This window comes from Oncorhynchus kisutch, linkage group LG10, assembly GCF_002021735.2.
Source record: "Oncorhynchus kisutch isolate 150728-3 linkage group LG10, Okis_V2, whole genome shotgun sequence".
Taxonomy (NCBI): Eukaryota; Metazoa; Chordata; class Actinopteri; order Salmoniformes; family Salmonidae; genus Oncorhynchus; species Oncorhynchus kisutch.
Genome location: NC_034183.2, coordinates 2,449,298 through 2,473,761, shown reverse-complemented (window position 1 = coordinate 2,473,761; position 24,464 = coordinate 2,449,298).

Below are 24,464 nucleotides of genomic sequence, written 5' to 3'. Positions count from 1 at the left end.
TCATTATCTCCAGACAGTGTTGATCAGTAATAATAATTTTTATTTGGGGGTATCAGATTGAGATTAGACTAACAGGTTTCCATCCAATTGGCGACAGGTTTTTAATGTGAACATTATTTACATAATGAAAATATGTGCATTTTCCCACCATTGGTGTGTTTCCACCAAACAGACTTGTTATAGATAAAAGATCATCCGTGTGTGACGATGCCGTGTGCACAAAATGTCATTATTGGTTTAAATTTAAATGTACTGAATAAAAATCTAGTGTTTTAACTGTACAAAACATTTTGTCGCAAAAAAACTGTTGTTTTAAAAGTAGAAAAAACAAATGTGCCTACTCTGGTCTTGTTTATGTGCAATCTAGCCAACAGCTCGCAGATACAGTGTGGGTAAGCTAGCCTGCTTGAAGTGACTGAGATTATTTTTATTTGTCAAAACAGCAGTAAAGCATCGATCATCATGTCACCAGAATAAGACACCGTACACTTTCACCACCGTGTGAAGTTCATCATCACTTATTTCACCTGCAGCCTAATCAACTGTATAGTTTCCCCGAGTCGTAGTGGGAGGACCACACACACACACACACACACACACACACATCATCTCCTGACTAGAGGTCGACCGATTATGATTTTTCAACGCCGATACCGATTATTGGAGGACCATATAAAGCAGATACCGATTAAAAATCGGACGATTTTTATATATATATTGGTAATAATGGCAATTACAACAATACTGAATGAACACTTATTTTAACTTAATATAATACATCAATAAAAATCTATTTAGTCTCAAATAAATAATGAAACATGTTCAATTTGGTTTAAATAATGCAAAAATACAGTGTTGGAGAAGAAAGTAAAAGTGCAATATGTGCCATGTAAGAAAGCTAACGTTTCAGTTCCTTGCTCAGAACATGAGAACATATGAAAGCTGGTGGTTCCTTTTAACAGGAGTCTTCAATATTCCCAGGTAAGAAGTTTTAGGTTGTAGTTATAGGAATAATAGGACTATTTCTCTCTATACCATTTGTATTTCATATACCTTTGACTATTGGATATTCTTATAGGCACTATAGTATTGCCAGCCTAATCTCGGGAGTTGATAGGCTTGAAGTCATAAACAGCGCTGTGCTTCAAGCATGGCTAAGAGCTGCTGGCAAACGCAGTAAAGTGCTGTTTGAATGATGCTTATGAGCCTGCTGCTGCCTATCATCGCTCAGTCAGACTACTATCAAATATCAAATCATAGACTTCATTATAATAAACACACAGAAATATGAGCCTTTGGTCATTAATATGGTCAAATCCGGAAACTATCATTTCGAAAACAAAACTTATATTCTTTCAGTGAAATACGGAACCATTCCATATTTTGTTGAATGGGTGGCATCCCTAAGTCTAAATATTGTTGTCACATTGCACAACCTTCAATGTTATGTCATAATTATGTAAAAGTCTGGCAAATTAGTTAGGAAGAAATAGTTGGCAACGAGCCAGGCGGCCCAAACTGCTGCATATACCCGTGACTCTGCTTGCACTGAACGCAAGAGAAGTGACAATTTCCCTAGTTAATATTGCCTGCTAACATGCATTTAATTTAACTAAATATGTAGGTTTAAAAATATATACTTCTGTATATTGATTTTAAGAAAGGCATTGAGGTTTATGGCTAGTGTCACGTTCTGACCTTTATTTCCTTTGTTTTGTCTTTATTTAGTATAGTCAGGGCGTGAGTTGGGGTGGGCAGTCTGTGTGTGATTTTCTATGTTGGGGTTTTGAGTTTACCCCAGTATGGTTCTCAATCAGAGGCAGGTGTCGTTAGTTGTCTCTGATTGAGGATCATACTTAGGTAGCCTGGGTTTCACTTTTGAGTTGTGGGTGTTTGTTTCCGTGCGAGTGTTTGTTGCCACACGGTACTGTTTCGGTTTCGTTCGTTTCACGTTTATTGTTTTGTAGTGTTCAGTTTATGTCTGTAAATAAACGTTATGGACACTTACCACGCTGCACATTGGTCCTCCGATCCTTCTAGCTACTCCTCCTCAGAAGAGGAGGAAGAATGCCTTTACAGTTAGGTACATTGGTGCAACGAATGTACTTTTTCGTGAATGTGCTTTTGTTAAATCATCCCCCGTTTGGCGAAGTTGAAGTAGGCTGTGATTCGATGATAAATTAACAGGCACCGCATTGATTATATGTAACGCAGGACAAGCTAGTTAACCTAGCAACATCATCAGCCATGTGTAGTAAACTAGTGATTATGTTAAGATTGATGGTTTATTATAAGATAAGTTAAATGCTAGCTAGCAACTTACCTTGGCTCCTTGCTGCACTCACGTAACAGATGGTCAGCCTACCACGCAATCGGAGTCCAAAAAAGGCCTATTACCGATTGATATGAAAACTTGAAAAATCGTCCCTAATCGGTCGACCTCTAGTTTGTTGGGCTATATCTGTGGTATACCGGTCATCATGAGCCTTGATGAATATGATATGAACATTTGAAAAACAGCCCTAATTAAATCGTCCATGCCGATGAAATCGGTCGACCTCTACTCCCGACTCCAAGGTTACGTCAGTATGATGGTTATTATCTCCATATTTGGGCATAAAGGCGTTTCCACCACCATTTCTCACATAATGAATTTTACCGACACAAAAAAAGATCCCACGATGTCGAACAAATGATCTTTCAGCATTTCTAAAATTGTACAGACACTTCCTGTTTCCATCACAGATGTGGTGAGATGTTTTTTTAATATAACTTTACTGCATACAAACTGAATGGGACCTTTAAACTCCGAGGTAAGTTTATTTATTCATTGTAATTAGTGGACACAGAGAGAAGAGTTTAATTATAAACAAAACAAATAAGAAATAACAACAACAACAACAACAAATCACAGCACAGCATGAATGAAAACATAATAACAGTGGTGCCGAGAAATAAAGTGAAAGATCATTGACATAATTAAAACCAAACAACAGCAATAGTTAAGGGGACTACATAGACCGAGCAAAGCTAGCCTGCTCCAAAGCTAGCCTGCTCCAAAGCTAGCCTGCTCCAAAGCTAGCCTACTCCAAAGCTAGACCTCTACCACTATCAGACTAGAGCCATAAGGGAAGCTAGGCATCTACACACCACTATCAGATTAGAGCCATAAAGGAGAATAGACATCTACCGCTATCAGATTACAGCCATAAGGGAGACTACCACCCAACTACCACTATCAGATTAGAGCCATAAGGGAGACTAGAAATCTACCACCCCACTACCACTATCATATTAGAGCCATAAGGGAGACTAGACATATACCGCTATCAGATTAGAGCCATGAGGGAGACGAGGAACCACATCCCCACTACCACTATCAGATTCGACCCTTAAGAGAGACTTGACACCAACCCCCCCCCCCCCCCACTACCACTATCAAATTAGAGCCATAAGGGAGACTAGATATCTATCACCCCACTTCCACGATTAGAGCCATAAGGGACACTAGACATCTACCACTATCAGATTAGAGCCAAAAGGGAGACTACCACCCAACTACCACCATCAGATTGTGCCCATAAAGGAGACTAGGCATCTACCACCCCACTACCACTATCAGATTAGAGCATAAGGGAGACTAGACAACTACCACTACCAGATTAGAGCCATAAGGGAGACTAGACATCTACCACTATCACATTAGAGCCAAAAGGGACACTACCACCCCACTACCACCATCAGATTGTGCCCATAAAGGAGACTATGCATCTAGCACTATCATATTAAAGCCATAAGGGAGACTGGACATCTACCACAATCAGATTAGAGCCATAAGGGAGACTAGACATCTACCACCCCACTACCACTACCAGATTAGAGACATAAGGGAGCCTAGGCATCTACCACCCCACTACCAATATCAGATTAGAGCCATAGCGGAGACTAGACATCTACAACTATCACATTAGAGCCATCAGGGAGACAAGACATCTACCACTATCACATTAGAGCCAAAAGGGACACTACCACCCCACTACCACCATCAGATTGTGCCCATAAAGGAGACTATGCATCTAGCACTATCATATTAAAGCCATAAGGGAGACTGGACATCTACCACAATCAGATTAGAGCCATAAGGGAGACTAGACATCTACCACCCCACTACCACTACCAGATTAGAGACATAAGGGAGCCTAGGCATCTACCACCCCACTACCAATATCAGATTAGAGCCATAGCGGAGACTAGACATCTACAACTATCACATTAGAGCCATCAGGGAGACAAGACATCTCCACCCACTACCACTACCAGATTAGAGCCATAAGGGCGCCTAGGCATCTACCACCCCACTACCAATATCAGATTGGAGCCATAAGGGAGACTAGACATCTACCACCCCACTACCACTATTAGATTAGAGCAAAAAGGGAGCCTAGGCATCTACCCCTCCATTACCACAATCGGATTAGAGCCATAAGGGATCCTAGACATCTAACACCCAAATACCACTATCAGATTACAGCCATAAGGGAGACTAGACATCTTCCAACCCACGACCACTATCAGATTAGAGCCATAAATTAGACCAGACAGCTACCACTACCAAATTAGAGCAATAAGAGATACTAGACACATACCACCCCACTACCACTATCAGATTAGAGCCAATAAGGGAGACTAGACATCTTACACCCCATTACCACTATCAGATTAGAGCCATTAGGAAGACTAGAAATCAACCACTACCATATTAGAGCCATAAGGGAGTCTAGACATCTACAACCCAACTACCACTGTCAGATTAGAGCCAAAAGGGAGCCTAGGCATCTACCACCCCACTACCACTATCAGATTAGAGCCACAAAGGAGATTATTAGAGCCATAAATTAGACTAGACAGCTACCACTACCAAATTAGAGCCATAAGGGAGAATAGACATCTACCACCCCACTAACACTATCAGATTAGAGCCATAAGGGAGACTAGACATCTTACACCCCATTACCACTATCAGATTAGAGCCATTAGGGAGACTAGACATCTACCACTACCAGATTAGAGCCATAAGGGAGCCTAGACATCTTCCATTCCCACTATCAGATTAGAGCCATAAGGGACACTAGACATCTACCACTATAAGATTAGAGCCATAAGGGAGACTAGACATCTACCATCCCACTACCATTATCAGATTAGAGCCATAAGGGAGACCAGACATCTATCAAAATCAGATTAGAGACATAATGGAGACTAGGCATCTCCGACTTCCAGATTAGAGCCATAAGGGAGAGAAAACATCTACCAGCCCTATACCATTATCAGATTAGAGCCATAAGGGAGACTAGAATTCTACCACTATCAGATTAGAGCCTTAAAGGAGACTAGACATCTACCTCCGCACTACCACTATCAGATTAGAGCCGTAAAGGAGACTAGACATCTACCACCCCACTACCACTATCAGATTAGAGCCGTAAAGGAGACTAGACATCTACCACCCCACTACCACTATCAGATTAGAGCCATAAGAGAGCCTAGGCATCTACCACACCATTACCACTATCTGATTAGTGCCATAAGGGATACTAGACTATTTCCAACCAACTACCACTATCAGAGTAGAGCCATAAGGGAGAATAGGCATCTACCACCACCAGATTAGATCCATAAGGGAGTCTAGACATCTACAACCTCACTACCACTACCATATTAGATCCATAAGGGAGTCTAGACATCTACAACCCAACTACCGCTATCAGATTAGAGCCATAAGGGAGCCTAGACATCTTCCACCCCACTACCACTATCAGATTAGAGCCATAAAGAAGATGAGACATCTACCACTATCAGATTAGAGCCATAAAGGAGACTAGAGATCTACCACCCCACTACCACTATCAGATGAGAGCCATCAGGGAGACATATACCACTATCAGATTAGAGCCATAAGGGAGACTAGACATATACCACTGTCAGATTAGAGCCATAAGGAAGTCTAGACATCTACAACCCAACTACCACTATCAGATTAGAGCCATAAAGAAGATGAGACATCTACCATTATCAGATTAGAGCCATAAGGGAGACTAGACATATACCACTATCAGATTAGAGCCATAAGGGAGACTGGACACCTGCCTGGACACCTGCCACTATCATATTAGAGCCTAGACTAGACATATACCACTATCAGAGTAGAGCCATAAGGGAGACTAGACACCTACCACTATCAGATTAGAGCCATAAAGGAGTCCACCTGGCCAGTCCACCTGGCCATGCTGCTGTTCCAGTTTCAACTGACCTGAGCCCTAGGACCATGCCCCAGGACTACCTGACATGATGACTCCTTGCTGTCCCCAGTCTACCTGGCCATGCTGCTGCTCCAGTTTAAACTTCCACCTGACTGTGCTGCTGCTCTAGTTTCAACTGTTCTGCCTTATTATGATTCGACCATGCTGGTCATTTATGAACATTGAACATCTTTACCATGTTCTGTTATAATCTCCACCCGGCACAGCCAGAAGAGGACTGGCCACCCCACATAGCCTGGTTCCTCTCTAGGTTTCTTCCTAGGTATTGGCCTTTCTAGGGAGTTTTTCCTAGCCACCGTGCTTCTACACCTGCATTGCTTGCTGTTTGGGGTTTTAGGCTGGGTTTCTGTACAGCACTTTGAGATATCAGCTGATGTACGAAGGGCTATATAAATAAATTTGATTTCATTTCATTTGACCAGATGAGAGCCATAAAGGAGACTAGACATCTTCCACCCCAATACCACTATCAGATTGGAGCCATTGGGGAGACTAGACATCTACCACCCCACTACCATTATCAAATTAGAGCCATAAAGGAGACTAGAGATCTATAACTCCACTACCACTATCAGATTAGAGCAATAAGGGAGACTAATCTCCCTTATTGAGCTCTAATCTGATAGTGGTAGTGGGGTGGTATGTGTCTAGTATCTCTGATTGCTTTGGTATTGGTAGCTGTCTAGTCTAATTTATGGCTCTAATAATCTCCTTTATGGCTCTAATCTGATAGTGGTTGTGGGGTTATAGATGTCTAGTCTCCTTTATGGCTCGAATTTGATAATGGTAGTTGGGTGGTAGATGTCTAGACTCCCTTATGCCCCTAATATGATAGTGGTAGATGTCTAGTCTCCCTTATGGCTCTAATCTGGCTGTGACAGATGTCTAGTCTTATGGCTCCAATCTGATAGTGGTTGTGGGGTGGAAGATGTCTAGTCTCCCTTATGGCTCTAATCTGATAGTGGTAGATGTCTAGTCTCCTTTATGGCTCTAATCTGATAGTGGTAGTGGGGTGGTAGATGTCTAGACTCCCTTATGGATCTAATCTGGTGGTGGTAGATATCTAGTCTTCCTTATGGCTCCAATCTGATAGTGGTAGTGGGGTGGAAGATGTCTAGTCTCCCTTATGGCTTTAATCGGATAGTGGTAGATGTCTCGTCTCCTTTATGGCTCGAATCTGATAGTGGTAGAGGGGTTGTAGATGTCTAGTCTCCTTTATGGCTCTAATCTGATAGTGGTAGTGGGGTGGTAGATGTCTAGACTCCCTTATGGATCTAATCTGGTGGTGGTAGATATCTAGTCTTCCTTATGGCTCCAATCTGATAGTGGTAGTGGGGTGGAAGATGTCTAGTCTCCCTTATGGCTTTAATCGGATAGTGGTAGATGTCTCGTCTCCTTTATGGCTCGAATCTGATAGTGGTAGAGGGGTTGTAGATGTCTAGTCTCCTTTATTGCTCTAATCTGATAGTGGTAGTGGGGTGGTAGATGTCTAGTCTCCCTTATGGCTCTAATCTGATAGTGGTAGTGGGGTGGTAGATCTCTAGTCTAATTTATGGCTCTAATCTGATAGTGGTAGTGGGGCGGTAGATGTCTAGTCTCCCGTATGGCTTTAATCTGAAAGTGGTAGTGGGGTTGTAGATGTCTAGACTCCCTTATGGATCTAATCTGGTGGTGGTAGATATCTAGTCTCCCTTATGGCTCTAATCTGATAGTGGTAGATATCTCGTCTCCTTTATGGCTCTAATCTGATAGTGGTAGTGGGGTGGTAGATGTCTAGACTCCCTTATGGATCTAATCTGGTGGTCGTAGATATCTAGTCTTCCTTATGGCTCCAATCTGATAGTGGTAGTGGGGTGGTAGATGTCTAGACTCCCTTATGGCTTTAATCGGATAGTGGTAGATGTCTCGTCTCCTTTATGGCTCGAATCTGATAGTGGTAGAGGGGTTGTAGATGTCTAGTCTCCTTTATTGCTCTAATCTGATAGTGGTAGTGGGGTGGTAGATGTCTAGTCTCCCTTATGGCTCCAATCTGATAGTGGTAGATTTATAGTCTCCCTTATGGCTCTAATCTGATAGTGGTAGGTTTCTAGTCTCCCTTATGGCTCTAATCTGATAGTGGTAGTGGGGTTGTAGATGTCCAGTCTCCTTTATGGCTCTAATCTGATAGTGTTAGTTCGGTGGTAGATGTCTAGTCTCCCTTATGGCTCTAATCTGATAGTGGTAGTGGGGTTGTAGATGTCTAGTCTCCCATATGGCTATAATCTGATAGTGGTAGTGGGGTTGTAGATGTCTAGTCTCCCTTATGGCTCTAATCTGATAGTGGTAGATGTCTTTTCTCCTTTATGGGTCTAGTCTGATAGTGGTAGTGGGGTGGTAGATGTCTAGACTCCCTTATGGATCTAATCTGGTGGTGGTAGATATCTAGTCTCCCTTATGGCTCTAATCTGATAGTGGTAGATATCTCGTCTCCTTTATGGCTCTAATCTGATAGTGGTAGTGGGGTTGTAGATGTCTAGTCTCCCATATGGCTATAATCTGATAGTGGTAGTGGGGTTGTAGATGTCTAGTCTCCTTTATGGCTCTAATCTGATAGTGGTAGTGGGGTTGTAGATGTCTAGTCTCCCATATGGCTATAATCTGATAGTGGTAGTGGGGTTGTAGATGTCTAGTCTCCCTTATGGCTCTCATCCGGTAGTGGTAGATGTATACCCTCCTTTATGGCTCTAATCTGATAGTGGTAGTGGGGTGGAAGATGTCTAGTCTCCCGTATGGCTCTAATCTGAAAGTGGTTGCTGTCTAGTGTCCACTATGGCTCTAATCTGATAATGGTATTGGAGTGGTAGATGTCTAGTCTCCCTTATGGCTCTAATCTGATAGTGGTAGATCTCTAGTCTCCTTTATGGTTATAATCTGATAGTGGTAGTGCGGTGGTAGATGTCTAGTCTTCTTTAAGGCTCTAATCTGATAGTGGTAGTGGGGTGGTAGAAGTCTAAACTCCCTAATGGCTCTAATCTGATAGTGGTAGTGGGGGGGGGGGGGGGGGGGTAGATGTCTAGTGTCCTTTACGGCTCTAATCTGATAGTGGCATATGTCTAATCTCCTTTATGGCTCTAATCTGATAGTGGTAGTGGGGTTGTAGATGTCTAGTCTCCCATATGGCTATAATCTGATAGTGGAAGTGGGGTTGTAGATGTCTAGTCTCCTTTATGGCTCTAATCTGGTAGTGGTAGATGTCTAGTCTCCCTTATGGCTCTAATCTGATAGTGGTAGATGTCTACTCTCCCTTATGGCTCTAATCTGATAGTGGTACGTGTCTAGTCTCCCTTAGGGCTCTAATCTGATAGTGGTAGTGGGGTTGTAGATGTCTAGTCTCCTTTATGGCTCTAATCTGATAGTGTTAGTGGGGTGGTAGATGTCTAGACTCCCTGATGGCTCCAATCTGATAATGGTAGGGGGTGGAAGATGTGTATTCTCCCTTATGGCTCTAATCTGATAGTGGTAGATGTCTAGTCTCCCTTATGGCTCTAATCTGATAGTGGTACGTGTCTAGTCTCCCTTATGGCTCTAATCTGATAGTGGTAGTGGGGTTGTAGATGTCTAGTCTCCTTTATGGCTCTAATCTGATAGTGTTAGTGGGGTGGTAGATGTCTAGACTCCCTGATGGCTCCAATCTGATAATGGTAGGGGGTGGAAGATGTGTATTCTCCCTTATGGCTCTAATCTGATAGTGGTAGATGTCTAGTCTCCCTTATGGCTCTAATCTGATAGTGGTACGTGTCTAGTCTCCCTTATGGCTCTAATCTGATAGTGGTAGTGGGGTTGTAGATGTCTAGTCTCCTTTATGGCTCTAATCTGATAGTGGTAGTGGGGTGGAAGATGTCTAGACTCCCTTATGGCTCTAATCTGATAGTGGTAGATATATAGTCTCCCTTATGGCTCTAATCTTATAGTGGTAGGTGTCTAGTCTCCCTTATGGCTCTAATCTGATAGTGGTAGTGGGGTTGTAGATGTCTAGTCTCCTTTATGGCTCTAATCTGATAGTGTTAGTGGGGTGGTAGATGTCTAGACTCCCTGATGGCTCCAATCTGATAATGGTAGGGGGTGGAAGATGTGTATTCTCCCTTATGGCTCTAATCTGATAGTGGTCGATTTCTCGTCCCCTTTATGGCTCTAATCTGATAGTGGTCGATTTCTCGTCTCCTTTATGGCTCTAATCTGATAGTGGTAGCGGGGTGGTAGATGTCTAGACTCCCTTATGGATCTAATCTGATAGTGGTAGTGGGGTGGTAGATGTCTAGTCTCCTTTACGGCTCTAATCTGATAGTGGTAGTGGGGTTATAATTTGGTAGTGGTAGATGTCTAGTCTCCCTTATGACTCTAATCTGATAGTGGTAGTGGGGTGGAAGATGTGTAGTCTCCCTTATGGCTCTAATATGATAGTGGTAGATGTCTAGTCTCCCTTATGACTTTAATCAATGGTGGTAGATGTTTAGTCTCCCTTATGGCTCTAATCTGATAGTGGTAGTGGGGATGGAATAAGTCTAGGCTCCCTTATGGCTCTCATCTGGTAGTGGTAGATGTATACCCTCCCTTATGGCTCTAATCTGATAGTGGTAGTGGGGTGGAAGATGTCTAGTCTCCCGTATGGCTCTAATCTGATAGTGGTTGCTGTCTAGTGTCCACTATGGCTCTAATCTGATAATGGTATTGGGGTGGTAGATGTCTAGTCTCCCTTATGGCTCTAATCTGATAGTGGTAGATCTCTAGTCTCCTTTATGGTTCTAATCTGATAGTGGTAGTGGGGTTGTAGATGTCTAGTCTCCTGTATGGCTCTAATCTGATAGTGGTACTTGGGTGGTAGACGTCTAGACTCCCTTATGGATCTAATCTGATAATGGTATAGGGGTGCTAGATGTCTAGTCTCCCTTAAGGTTCCAATCTGATAGTGGTAGTGGGGTTGTAGATGTCTAGTCTCCTTTATGGCTCTAATCTGATAGTGTTAGTGGGGTGGTAGATGTCTAGACTCCCTGATGGCTCCAATCTGATAATGGTAGGGGGTGGAAGATGTGTATTCTCCCTTATGGCTCTAATCTGATAGTGGTCGATTTCTCGTCCCCTTTATGGCTCTAATCTGATAGTGGTCGATTTCTCGTCTCCTTTATGGCTCTAATCTGATAGTGGTAGCGGGGTGGTAGATGTCTAGACTCCCTTATGGATCTAATCTGGTGGTGCAGATATCTCGTCTCCCTTATGAATTTAATCTGATAATGGTAGGGGGATGTTAGATGTCTAGTCTCCCTTATGGCTCTAATCTGATAGTGGTAGTGGGGTGGTAGATGTCTAGTCTCCTTTACGGCTCTAATCTGATAGTGGTAGTGGGGTTATAATTTGGTAGTGGTAGATGTCTAGTCTCCCTTATGACTCTAATCTGATAGTGGTAGTGGGGTGGAAGATGTGTAGTCTCCCTTATGGCTCTAATATGATAGTGGTAGATGTCTAGTCTCCCTTATGACTTTAATCAATGGTGGTAGATGTTTAGTCTCCCTTATGGCTCTAATCTGATAGTGGTAGTGGGGATGGAATAAGTCTAGGCTCCCTTATGGCTCTCATCTGGTAGTGGTAGATGTATACCCTCCCTTATGGCTCTAATCTGATAGTGGTAGTGGGGTGGAAGATGTCTAGTCTCCCGTATGGCTCTAATCTGATAGTGGTTGCTGTCTAGTGTCCACTATGGCTCTAATCTGATAATGGTATTGGGGTGGTAGATGTCTAGTCTCCCTTATGGCTCTAATCTGATAGTGGTAGATCTCTAGTCTCCTTTATGGTTCTAATCTGATAGTGGTAGTGGGGTTGTAGATGTCTAGTCTCCTGTATGGCTCTAATCTGATAGTGGTACTTGGGTGGTAGACGTCTAGACTCCCTTATGGATCTAATCTGATAATGGTATAGGGGTGCTAGATGTCTAGTCTCCCTTAAGGTTCCAATCTGATAGTGGTAGTGGGGTTGTAGATGTCTAGTCTCCTTTATGGCTCTAATCTGATAGTGTTAGTGGGGTGGTAGATGTCTAGACTCCCTGATGGCTCCAATCTGATAATGGTAGGGGGTGGAAGATGTGTATTCTCCCTTATGGCTCTAATCTGATAGTGGTCGATTTCTCGTCCCCTTTATGGCTCTAATCTGATAGTGGTCGATTTCTCGTCTCCTTTATGGCTCTAATCTGATAGTGGTAGCGGGGTGGTAGATGTCTAGACTCCCTTATGGATCTAATCTGGTGGTGCAGATATCTCGTCTCCCTTATGAATTTAATCTGATAATGGTAGGGGGATGGTAGATGTCTAGTCTCCCTTATGGCTCTAATCTGATAGTGGTAGTGGGGTGGTAGATGTCTAGTCTCCTTTACGGCTCTAATCTGATAGTGGTAGTGGGGTTATAATTTGGTAGTGGTAGATGTCTAGTCTCCCTTATGACTCTAATCTGATAGTGGTAGTGGGGTGGAAGATGTGTAGTCTCCCTTATGGCTCTAATATGATAGTGGTAGATGTCTAGTCTCCCTTATGACTTTAATCAATGGTGGTAGATGTTTAGTCTCCCTTATGGCTCTAATCTGATAGTGGTAGTGGGGATGGAATAAGTCTAGGCTCCCTTATGGCTCTCATCTGGTAGTGGTAGATGTATACCCTCCCTTATGGCTCTAATCTGATAGTGGTAGTGGGGTGGAAGATGTCTAGTCTCCCGTATGGCTCTAATCTGATAGTGGTTGCTGTCTAGTGTCCACTATGGCTCTAATCTGATAATGGTATTGGGGTGGTAGATGTCTAGTCTCCCTTATGGCTCTAATCTGATAGTGGTAGATCTCTAGTCTCCTTTATGGTTCTAATCTGATAGTGGTAGTGGGGTTGTAGATGTCTAGTCTCCTGTATGGCTCTAATCTGATAGTGGTACTTGGGTGGTAGACGTCTAGACTCCCTTATGGATCTAATCTGATAATGGTATAGGGGTGCTAGATGTCTAGTCTCCCTTAAGGTTCCAATCTGATAGTGGTAGTGGGGTGGAAGATGTCTAGTCTCCCTTATGGCTCTAATCGGATAGTGGTAGTGGGGTGGTAGATGTATAGTCTCCCTTATGGCTCTAATCTGATAGTGGTAGATCTCTAGTCTCCTTTATGGCTTTAACCTGATAGTGGTAGTGGGGTGGTAGATATCTAGTCTCCTTTATGGCTTTAATATGATAGTGGTAGTGGGGTGGTAGATGTCTAGACTCCCTTATGGCTATAATCTGATATTGGTAGTGGGGTTATAGATGTCTAGTCTCCTTTAAGGCTCTAATCTGATAGTGGTAGTGGGGTGGTAGAATGGTAGAATTCTAGACTCCCTAATGGCTCTAATCTGATAGTGGTAGATGTCTAGTGTCCTTTACGGCTCTAATCTGATAGTGGCATATGTCTAATCTCCTTTATGGCTCTAATCTGATTGTGGATGTGGGGTGGAAGATGTCTAGTCTCCCTTATGGCTCTAATCTGATAGTGGTAGATGTCTCGTCTCCTTTATGGCTCTAATCTGACAGTGGTAGTGGGGTTGTAGATGTCTAGTCTCCTGTATGGCTCTAATCTGATAGTGGTACTTGGGTGGTAGACGTCTAGACTCCCTTATGGATCTAATCTGGTGGTGGTAGATATCAAGTCTTCCTTATGGCTCTAATCTGATAATGGTATAGGGGTGGTAGATGTCTAGTCTCCCTTATGGCTCCAATCTGATAGTGGTAGTGGGGTGGAAGATGTCTAGTCTCCCTTATGGCTCTAATCGGATAGTGGTAGATGTCTAGTCTCCTTTATGGCTCTAATCTAATAGTGGTAGAGGGGTGGTAGATGTCTAGTCTCCCTTATGGCTCTAATCTGATAGTGGTAGTTGTCTAGTCTCCTTTATGGCTTTAATCTGATAGTGGTAGTGGGGTGGTAGATATCTAGTCTCCTTTATGGCTTTAATATGATAGTGGTAGTGGGTTGGTAGATGTCTAGACTCCCTTATGGCTATAATCTGATAGTGGTAGTGGGGTTATAGATGTCTAGTCTCCTTTATGGCTCTAATTTGATAATGGTAGTTGGGTGGTAGATGTCTAGACTCCCGTATGCCCCTAATATGATAGTGGTAGATTTCTAGACTCCCTTATGGCTCTAATCCGATAATGGAAGTAGGGTGGTAGATGTCTAGTCTCCCTTATGGCTCTAATCTGATAGTGGTAGATGTCTAGTCTCCCGTATGGCTCTCATCTGGTAGTGGTAGATGTCTAGTATTCCTTATGGCTCTAATCTGATCGTGGTAGTGGGAATGGAAGATGTCTAGTCTCCCATATGGCTCTAATCTGATAGTGGTAGATGTCTAGTGTCCACTATGGCTCTAATCTGATAATGGTATAGAATGGTAGATGTCTAGTCTCCCTTATGGATCTAATCTGATAGTGGTAGATCTCTAGTCTCCTTTATGGCTTTAATCTGATGGTGGTAGTGGGGTGGTAGATATCTAGTCTCCTTTATGGCTTTAATATGATAGTGGTAGTGGGGTGGTAGATGTCTAGACTCCCGTATGGCTATAATCTGATAGTGGTAGTGGGGTTATAGATGTCTAGTCTCCTTTATGGCTCTAATTTGATAATGGTAGTTGGGTGGTAGATATCTAGACTCCCTTATGGCTCTAATCTGATAGTGGTAGATGTATAGTCTCCCTTATGGCTCTAATCTGATAGTGGTAGATGTCTAGTCTCCCGTATGGCTCTCATCTGGTAGTGGTAGATGTCTAATATTCCTTATGGCTCTAATCTGAACGTGGTAGTGGGAATGGAAGATGTCTAGTCTCCCGTATGGCTCTAATCTGATAGTGGTCGATTTCTCGTCTCCTTTATGGCTCTAATCTGATAGTGGTAGCGGGGTGGTAGATGTCTAGACTCCCTTATGGATCTAATCTGATAGTGGTAGTGGGGTGGAAGATGTGTAGTCTCCCCTATGGCTCTAATATGATAGTGGTAGATGTCTAGTCTCCCTTATGGCTTTAATCTGATGGTGGTAGATGTTTAGTCTCCCTTATGGCTCTAATCTGATAGTGGTAGTGGGGATGGAATAAGTCTAGGCTCCCTTATGGCTCTCATCTGGTAGTGGTAGATGTATACCCTCCCTTATGGCTCTAATCTGATAGTGGTAGTGGGGTGGAAGATGTCTAGTCTCCCGTATGGCTCTAATCTGAAAGTGGTTGCTGTCTAGTGTCCACTATGGCTCTAATCTGATAATGGTATTGGAGTGGTAGATGTCTAGTCTCCCTTATGGCTCTAATCTGTTAGTGGTAGATCTCTAGTCCCCTTTATGGTTCTAATCTGATAGTGGTAGTGGGGTCGTAGATGTCTAGTCTTCTTTAAGGCTCTAATCTGATAGTGGTAGTGGGGTGGTAGAAGTCTAGACTCCCTAATGGCTCTAATCTGATAGTGGTAGTGGGGGGGGGGGGTAGATGTCTAGTGTCCTTTACGGCTCTAATCTGATAGTGTTAGTGGGTGGTAGATGTCTAGTCTCCCTTATGGCTCTAATCTGATAATGGTAGTGGGGTTGTAGATGTCTAGTCTCCTTTATGGCTCTAATCTGATAGTGTTAGTGGGGTGGTAGATGTCTAGACTCCCTGATGGCTCCAATCTGATAATGGTAGGGGGTGGAAGATGTGTATTCTCCCTTATGGCTCTAATCTGATAGTGGTAGATTTCTCGTCTCCTTTATGGCTCTAATCTGATAGTGGTAGTGGGGTTGTAGATGTCTAGTCTCCTTTATGGCTCTAATCTGATAGTGTTAGTGGGGTGGTAGATGTCTAGACTCCCTGATGGCTCCAATCTGATAATGGTAGGGGGTGGAAGATGTGTATTCTCCCTTATGGCTCTAATCTGATAGTGGTAGATGTCTAGTCTCCCTTATGGCTCTAATCTGATAGTGGTACGTGTCTAGACTCCCTTATGGCTCTAATCTGATAGTGGTAGTGGGGTTGTAGATGTCTAGTCTCCTTTATGGCTCTAATCTGATAGTGTTAGTGGGGTGGTAGATGTCTAGACTCCCTGATGGCTCCAATCTGACAATGGTAGGGGGTGGAAGATGTGTATTCTCCCTTATGGCTCTAATCTGATAGTGGTAGATGTCTAGTCTCCCTTATGGCTCTAATCTGATAGTGGTACGTGTCTAGTCTCCCTTATGGCTCTAATCTGATAGTGGTAGTGGGGTTGTAGATGACTAGTCTCCTTTATGGCTCTAATCTGGTAGTGGTAGTGGGGTGGAAGATGTCTAGACTCCCTTATGGCTCTAATCTGATAGTGGTAGATATATAGTCTCCCTTATGGCTCTAATCTTATAGTGGTAGGTGTCTAATCTCCTTTATGGCTCTAATCTGATTGTGGTTGTGGGGTGGAAGATGTCTAGTCTCCCTTATGGCTCTAATCTGATAGTGGTAGATGTCTCGTCTCCTTTATGGCTCTAATCTGATAGTGGTAGTGGGGTTGTAGATGTCTAGTCTCCCATATGGCTATAATCTGATAGTGGTAGTGGGGTTGTAGATGTCTAGTCTCCTGTATGGCTCTAATCTGATAGTGGTACTTGGGTGGTAGACGTCTAGACTCCCTTATGGATCTAATCTGATAATGGTATAGGGGTGCTAGATGTCTAGTCTCCCTTATGGTTCCAATCTGATAGTGGTAGTGGGGTGGAAGATGTCTAGTCTCCCTTATGGCTCTAATCGGATAGTGGTAGTGGGATGGTAGATGTATAGTCTCCCTTATGGCTCTAATCTGATAGTGGTAGATCTCTAGTCTCCTTTATGGCTTTAACCTGATAGTGGTAGTGGGGTGGTAGATATCTAGTCTCCCTTATGGCTATAATCTGATATTGGTAGTGGGGTTATAGATGTCTAGTCTCCTTTAAGGCTCTAATCTGATAGTGGTAGTGGGGTTGTAGAATTCTAGACTCCCTAATGGCTCTAATCTGATAGTGGTAGATGTCTAGTGTCCTTTACGGCTCTAATCTGATAGTGGCATATGTCTAATCTCCGTTATGGCTCTAATCTGATTGTGGATGTGGGGTGGAAGATGTCTAGTCTCCCTTATGGCTCTAATCTGATAGTGGTAGATGTCTCGTCTCCTTTATGGCTCTAATCTGATAGTGGTAGTGGGGTTGTAGATGTCTAGTCTCCCTTATGGCTCTAATAAGATAGTGGTACTTGGGTGGTAGACGTCTAGACTCCCTTATGGATCTAATCTGGTGGTGGTAGATATCAAGTCTTCCTTATGGCTCTAATCTGATAATGGTATAGGGGTGGTAGATGTCTAGTCTCCCTTATGGCTCTAATCTGATAATGGTATAGGGGTGGTAGATGTCTAGTCTCCCTTATGGCTCCAATCTGATAGTGGTAGTGGGGTGGAAGATGTCTAGTCTCCCTTATGGCTCTAATCTGATAGTGGTAGATGTCTCGTCTCCTTTATGGCTCTAATCTGATAGTGGTAGTGGGGTTGTAGATGTCTAGTCTCCCATATGGCTATAATCTGATAGTGGTAGTGGGGTTGTAGATGTCTAGTCTCCTGTATGGCTCTAATCTGATAGTGGTACTTGGGTGGTAGACGTCTAGACTCCCTTATTGATCTAATCTGATAATGGTATAGGGGTGCTAGATGTCTAGTCTCCCTTATGGTTCCAATCTGATAGTGGTAGTGGGGTGGAAGATGTCTAGTCTCCCTTATGGCTCTAATCGGATAGTGGTAGTGGGATGGTAGATGTATAGTCTCCCTTATGGCTCTAATCTGATAGTGGTAGATCTCTAGTCTCCTTTATGGCTTTAACCTGATAGTGGTAGTGGGGTGGTAGATATCAAGTCTCCCTTATGGCTATAATCTGATATTGGTAGTGGGGTTATAGATGTCTAGTCTCCTTTAAGGCTCTAATCTGATAGTGGTAGTGGGGTTGTAGAATTCTAGACTCCCTAATGGCTCTAATCTGATAGTGGTAGATGTCTAGTGTCCTTTACGGCTCTAATCTGATAGTGGCATATGTCTAATCTCCTTTATGGCTCTAATCTGATTGTGGATGTGGGGTGGAAGATGTCTAGTCTCCCTTATGGCTCTAATCTGATAGTGGTAGATGTCTCGTCTCCTTTATGGCTCTAATCTGATAGTGGTAGTGGGGTTGTAGATGTCTAGTCTCCCTTATGGCTCTAATAAGATAGTGGTACTTGGGTGGTAGACGTCTAGACTCCCTTATGGATCTAATCTGGTGGTGGTAGTGGGGTGGAAGATGTCTAGTCTCCCTTATGGCTCTAATCGGATAGTGGTAGATGTCTAGTCTCCTTTATGGCTTCAATCTGATAATGGTAGGGGGTGGAAGATGTGTATTCTCCCTTATGGCTCTAATCTGATAGTGGTAGATTTCTCGTCTCCTTTATGGCTCTAATCTGATAGTGGTAGTGGGGTTGTAGATGTCTAGTCTCCTTTATGGCTCTAATCTGATAGTGTTAGTGGGGTGGTAGATGTCTAGACTCCCTGATGGCTCCAATCTGATAATGGTAGGGGGTGGAAGATGTGTATTCTCCCTTATGGCTCTAATCTGATAGTGGTCGATTTCTCGTCTCCTTTATGGCTCTAATCTGATAGTGGTAGCGGGGTAGGTAGATGTCTAGACTCCCTTATGGATCTAATCTGGTGGTGCAGATATCTCGTCTCCCTTATGAATTTAATCTGATAATGGTAGGGGGATGGTAGATGTCTAGTCTCCCTTATGGCTCTAATCTGATAGTGGTAGTGGGGTGGTAGATGTCTAGTCTCCTTTACGTCTCTAATCTGATAGTGGTAGTGGGGTTATAATTTGGTAGTGGTAGATGTCTAGTCTCCCTTATGGCTCTAATCTGATAGTGGTAGTGGGGTGGAAGATGTGTATTCTCCCTTATGGCTCTAATATGATAGTGGTAGATGTCTAGTCTCCCTTATGGCTTTAATCTGATGGTGGTAGATGTTTAGTCTCCCTTATGGCTCTAATCTGATATTGGTAGTGGGGATGGAATAAGTCTAGGCTCCCTTATGGCTCTCATCTAGTAGTGGTAGATGTATACCCTCCCTTATGGCTCTAAGCTGATAGTGGTAGTGGGGTGGAAGATGTCTAGTCTCCCGTATGGCTCTAATCTGAAAGTTGTTGTTGTCTAGCGTCCACTATGGCTCTAATCTGATAATGGTATTGAAGTGGTAGATGTCTAGTCTCCCTTATGGCTCTAATCTGATAGTGGTAGATCTCTAGTCTCCTTTATGGTTCTAATCTGATAGTTGTAGTGGGGTGGTAGATGTCTAGTCTTCTTTAAGGCTCTAATCTGATAGTGGTAGTGGGGTGGTAGAAGTCTAGACTCCCTAATGGCTCTAATCTGATAGTGGTAGTGGGGGGGGGGTAGATGTCTAGTGTCCTTTACGGCTCTAATCTGATAGTGGCATATGTCTAATCTCCCTTATGGCTCTAATCTGATAGTGGTAGATGTCTCGTCTCCTTTATGGCTCTAATCTGATAGTGGTAGTGGGGTTGTAGATGTCTAGTCTCCTGTATGGCTCTAATCTGATAGTGGTACTTGGGTGGTAGACGTCTAGACTCCCTTATGGATCTAATCTGGTGGTGGTAGATATCTAGTCTTCCTTATGGCTCTAATCTGATAATGGTATAGGGGTGCTAGATGTCTAGTCTCCCTTATGGCTCCAATCTGATAATGGTAGGGGGTGGAAGATGTGTAGTCTCCCTTATGGCTCTAATCTGATAGTGGTAGATTTCTCGTCTCCTTTATGGCTCTAATCTGATAGTGGTAGTGGGGTGGAAGATGTCTAGACTCCCTTATGGCTCTAATCTGATAGTGGTAGATATATAGTCTCCCTTATGGCTCTAATCTTATAGTGGTAGGTGTCTAGTCTCCCTTATGGCTCTAATCTGATAGTGTTAGTGGGGTGGTAGATGTCTAGTCTCCTTTATGGCTCTAATCTGATAGTGTTAGTGGGGTGGTAGATGTCTAGACTCCCTGATGGCTCCAATCTGATAATGGTAGGGGGTGGTAGATGTCTAGACTCCCTTATGCCCCTAATATGATAGTGGTAGATTTCTAGTCTCCCTTATGGCTCTAATCCGATAATGGAAGTGGGGTGGTAGATGTCTAGTCTCCCTTATGGCTCTAATCTGATAGTGGTAGATGTCTAGTCTCCCGTATGGCTCTCATCTGGTAGTGGTAGATGTCTAGTATTCCTTATGACTCTAATCTGATCGTGGTAGTGGGAATGGAAGATGTCTAGTCTCCCATATGGCTCTAATCTGATAGTGGTAGATGTCTAGTGTCCACTATGGCTCTAATCTGATAATGGTTTAGAATGGTAGATGTCTAGTCTCCCTTATGGCTCTAATCTGATAGTGGTAGATGTCTAGTCTCCCTTATGGATCTAATCTGATAGTGGTAGATCTCTAGTCTCCTTTATGGCTTTAATCTGATGGTGGTAGTGGGGTGGTAGATATCTAGTCTCCTTTATGGCTTTAATATGATAGTGGTAGTGGGGTGGTAGATGTCTAGACTCCCGTATGGCTATAATCTGATAGTGGTAGTGGGGTTATAGATGTCTAGTCTCCTTTATGGCTCTAATTTGATAATGGTAGTTGGGTGGTAGATGTCTAGACTCCCTTATGGCTCTAATCTGATAGTGGTAGATGTATAGTCTCCCTTATGGCTCTAATCTGATAGTGGTAGATGTCTAGTCTCCCGTATGGCTCTCATCTGGTAGTGGTAGATGTCAAATATTCCTTATGGCTCTAATCTGAACGTGGTAGTGGGAATGGAAGATGTCTAGTCTCCCGTATGGCTCTAATCTGATAGTGGTCGATTTCTCGTCTCCTTTATGGATCTAATCTGATAGTGGTAGTGGGGTGGAAGATGTGTAGTCTCCCCTATGGCTCTAATATGATAGTGGTAGATGTCTAGTCTCCCTTATGGCTTTAATCTGATGGTGGTAGATGTTTAGTCTCCCTTATGGCTCTAATCTGATAGTGGTAGTGGGGATGGAATAAGTCTAGGCTCCCTTATGGCTCTCATCTGGTAGTGGTAGATGTATACCCTCCCTTATGGCTCTAATCTGATAGTGGTAGTGGGGTGGAAGATGTCTAGTCTCCCGTATGGCTCTAATCTGAAAGTGGTTGCTGTCTAGTGTCCACTATGGCTCTAATCTGATAATGGTATTGGAGTGGTAGATGTCTAGTCTCCCTTATGGCTCTAATCTGATAGTGGTAGATCTCTAGTCTCCCTTATGGCTCTAATCTGATAGTGGTAGTGGGGTTGTAGATGTCTAGTCTCCTTTATGGCTCTAATCTGATAGTGTTAGTGGGGTGGTAGATGTCTAGACTCCCTGATGGCTCCAATCTGATAATGGTAGGGGGTGGAAGATGTGTATTCTCCCTTATGGCTCTAATCTGATAGTGGTAGATTTCTCGTCTCCTTTATGGCTCTAATCTGATAGTGGTAGTGGGGTTGTAGATGTCTAGTCTCCTTTATGGCTCTAATCTGATAGTGTTAGTGGGGTGGTAGATGTCTAGACTCCCTGATGGCTCCAATCTGATAATGGTAGGGGGTGGAAGATGTGTATTCTCCCTTATGGCTCTAATATGATAGTGGTCGATTTCTCGTCTCCTTTATGGCTCTAATCTGATAGTGGTAGCGGGGTAGGTAGATGTCTAGACTCCCTTATGGATCTAATCTGGTGGTGCAGATATCTCGTCTCCCTTATGAATTTAATCTGATAATGGTAGGGGGATGGTAGATGTCTAGTCTCCCTTATGGCTCTAATCTGATAGTGGTAGTGGGGTGGTAGATGTCTAGTCTCCTTTACGTCTCTAATCTGATAGTGGTAGTGGGGGTTATAATTTGGTAGTGGTAGATGTCTAGTCTCCTGTATGGCTCTAATCTGATAGTGGTACTTGGGTGGTAGACGTCTAGACTCCCTTATGGATCTAATCTGGTGGTGGTAGATATCCAGTCTTCCTTATGGCTCTAATCTGATAATGGTATAGGGGTGCTAGATGTCTAGTCTCCCTTATGGCTCCAATCTGATAATGGTAGGGGGTGGAAGATGTGTAGTCTCCCTTATGGCTCTAATCTGATAGTGGTAGATTTCTCGTCTCCTTTATGGCTCTAATCTGATAGTGGTAGTGGGGTGGAAGATGTCTAGACTCCCTTATGGCTCTAATCTGATAGTGGTAGATATATAGTCTCCCTTATGGCTCTAATCTTATAGTGGTAGGTGTCTAGTCTCCCTTATGGCTCTAATCTGATAGTTGTAGTGGGGTTGTAGATGTCTAGTCTCCTTTATGGCTCTAATCTGATAGTGTTAGCGGGGTGGTAGATGTCTAGACTCCCTTATGGATCTAATCTGGTGGTGCAGATATCTCGTCTCCCTTATGAATTTAATCTGATAATGGTAGGGGGTGGAAGATGTGTATTCTCCCTTATGGCTCTAATCTGATAGTGGTCGATTTCTCGTCTCCTTTATGGCTCTAATCTGATAGTGGTAGCGGGGTAGGTAGATGTCTAGACTCCCTTATGGATCTAATCTGGTGGTGCAGATATCTCGTCTCCCTTATGAATTTAATCTGATAATGGTAGGGGGATGGTAGATGTCTAGTCTCCCTTATGGCTCTAATCTGATAGTGGTAGTGGGGTGGTAGATGTCTAGTCTCCTTTACGTCTCTAATCTGATAGTGGTAGTGGGGTTATAATTTGGTAGTGGTAGATGTCTAGTCTCCTGTATGGCTCTAATCTGATAGTGGTACTTGGGTGGTAGACGTCTAGACTCCCTTATGGATCTAATCTGGTGGTGGTAGATATCCAGTCTTCCTTATGGCTCTAATCTGATAATGGTATAGGGGTGCTAGATGTCTAGTCTCCCTTATGGCTCCAATCTGATAATGGTAGGGGGTGGAAGATGTGTAGTCTCCCTTATGGCTCTAATCTGATAGTGGTAGATTTCTCGTCTCCTTTATGGCTCTAATCTGATAGTGGTAGTGGGGTGGAAGATGTCTAGACTCCCTTATGGCTCTAATCTGATAGTGGTAGATATATAGTCTCCCTTATGGCTCTAATCTTATAGTGGTAGGTGTCTAGTCTCCCTTATGGCTCTAATCTGATAGTTGTAGTGGGGTTGTAGATGTCTAGTCTCCTTTATGGCTCTAATCTGATAGTGTTAGCGGGGTGGTAGATGTCTAGACTCCCTTATGGATCTAATCTGGTGGTGCAGATATCTCGTCTCCCTTATGAATTTAATCTGATAATGGTAGGGGGTGGAAGATGTGTATTCTCCCTTATGGCTCTAATCTGATAGTGGTCGATTTCTCGTCTCCTTTATGGCTCTAATCTGATAGTGGTAGCGGGGTAGGTAGATGTCTAGACTCCCTTATGGATCTAATCTGGTGGTGCAGATATCTCGTCTCCCTTATGAATTTAATCTGATAATGGTAGGGGGATGGTAGATGTCTAGTCTCCCTTATGGCTCTAATCTGATAGTGGTAGTGGGGTGGTAGATGTCTAGTCTCCTTTACGTCTCTAATCTGATAGTGGTAGTGGGGTTATAATTTGGTAGTGGTAGATGTCTAGTCTCCTGTATGGCTCTAATCTGATAGTGGTACTTGGGTGGTAGACGTCTAGACTCCCTTATGGATCTAATCTGGTGGTGGTAGATATCCAGTCTTCCTTATGGCTCTAATCTGATAATGGTATAGGGGTGCTAGATGTCTAGTCTCCCTTATGGCTCCAATCTGATAATGGTAGGGGGTGGAAGATGTGTAGTCTCCCTTATGGCTCTAATCTGATAGTGGTAGATTTCTCGTCTCCTTTATGGCTCTAATCTGATAGTGGTAGTGGGGTGGAAGATGTCTAGACTCCCTTATGGCTCTAATCTGATAGTGGTAGATATATAGTCTCCCTTATGGCTCTAATCTTATAGTGGTAGGTGTCTAGTCTCCCTTATGGCTCTAATCTGATAGTTGTAGTGGGGTTGTAGATGTCTAGTCTCCTTTATGGCTCTAATCTGATAGTGTTAGCGGTGTGGTAGATGTCTAGACTCCCTTATGGATCTAATCTGGTG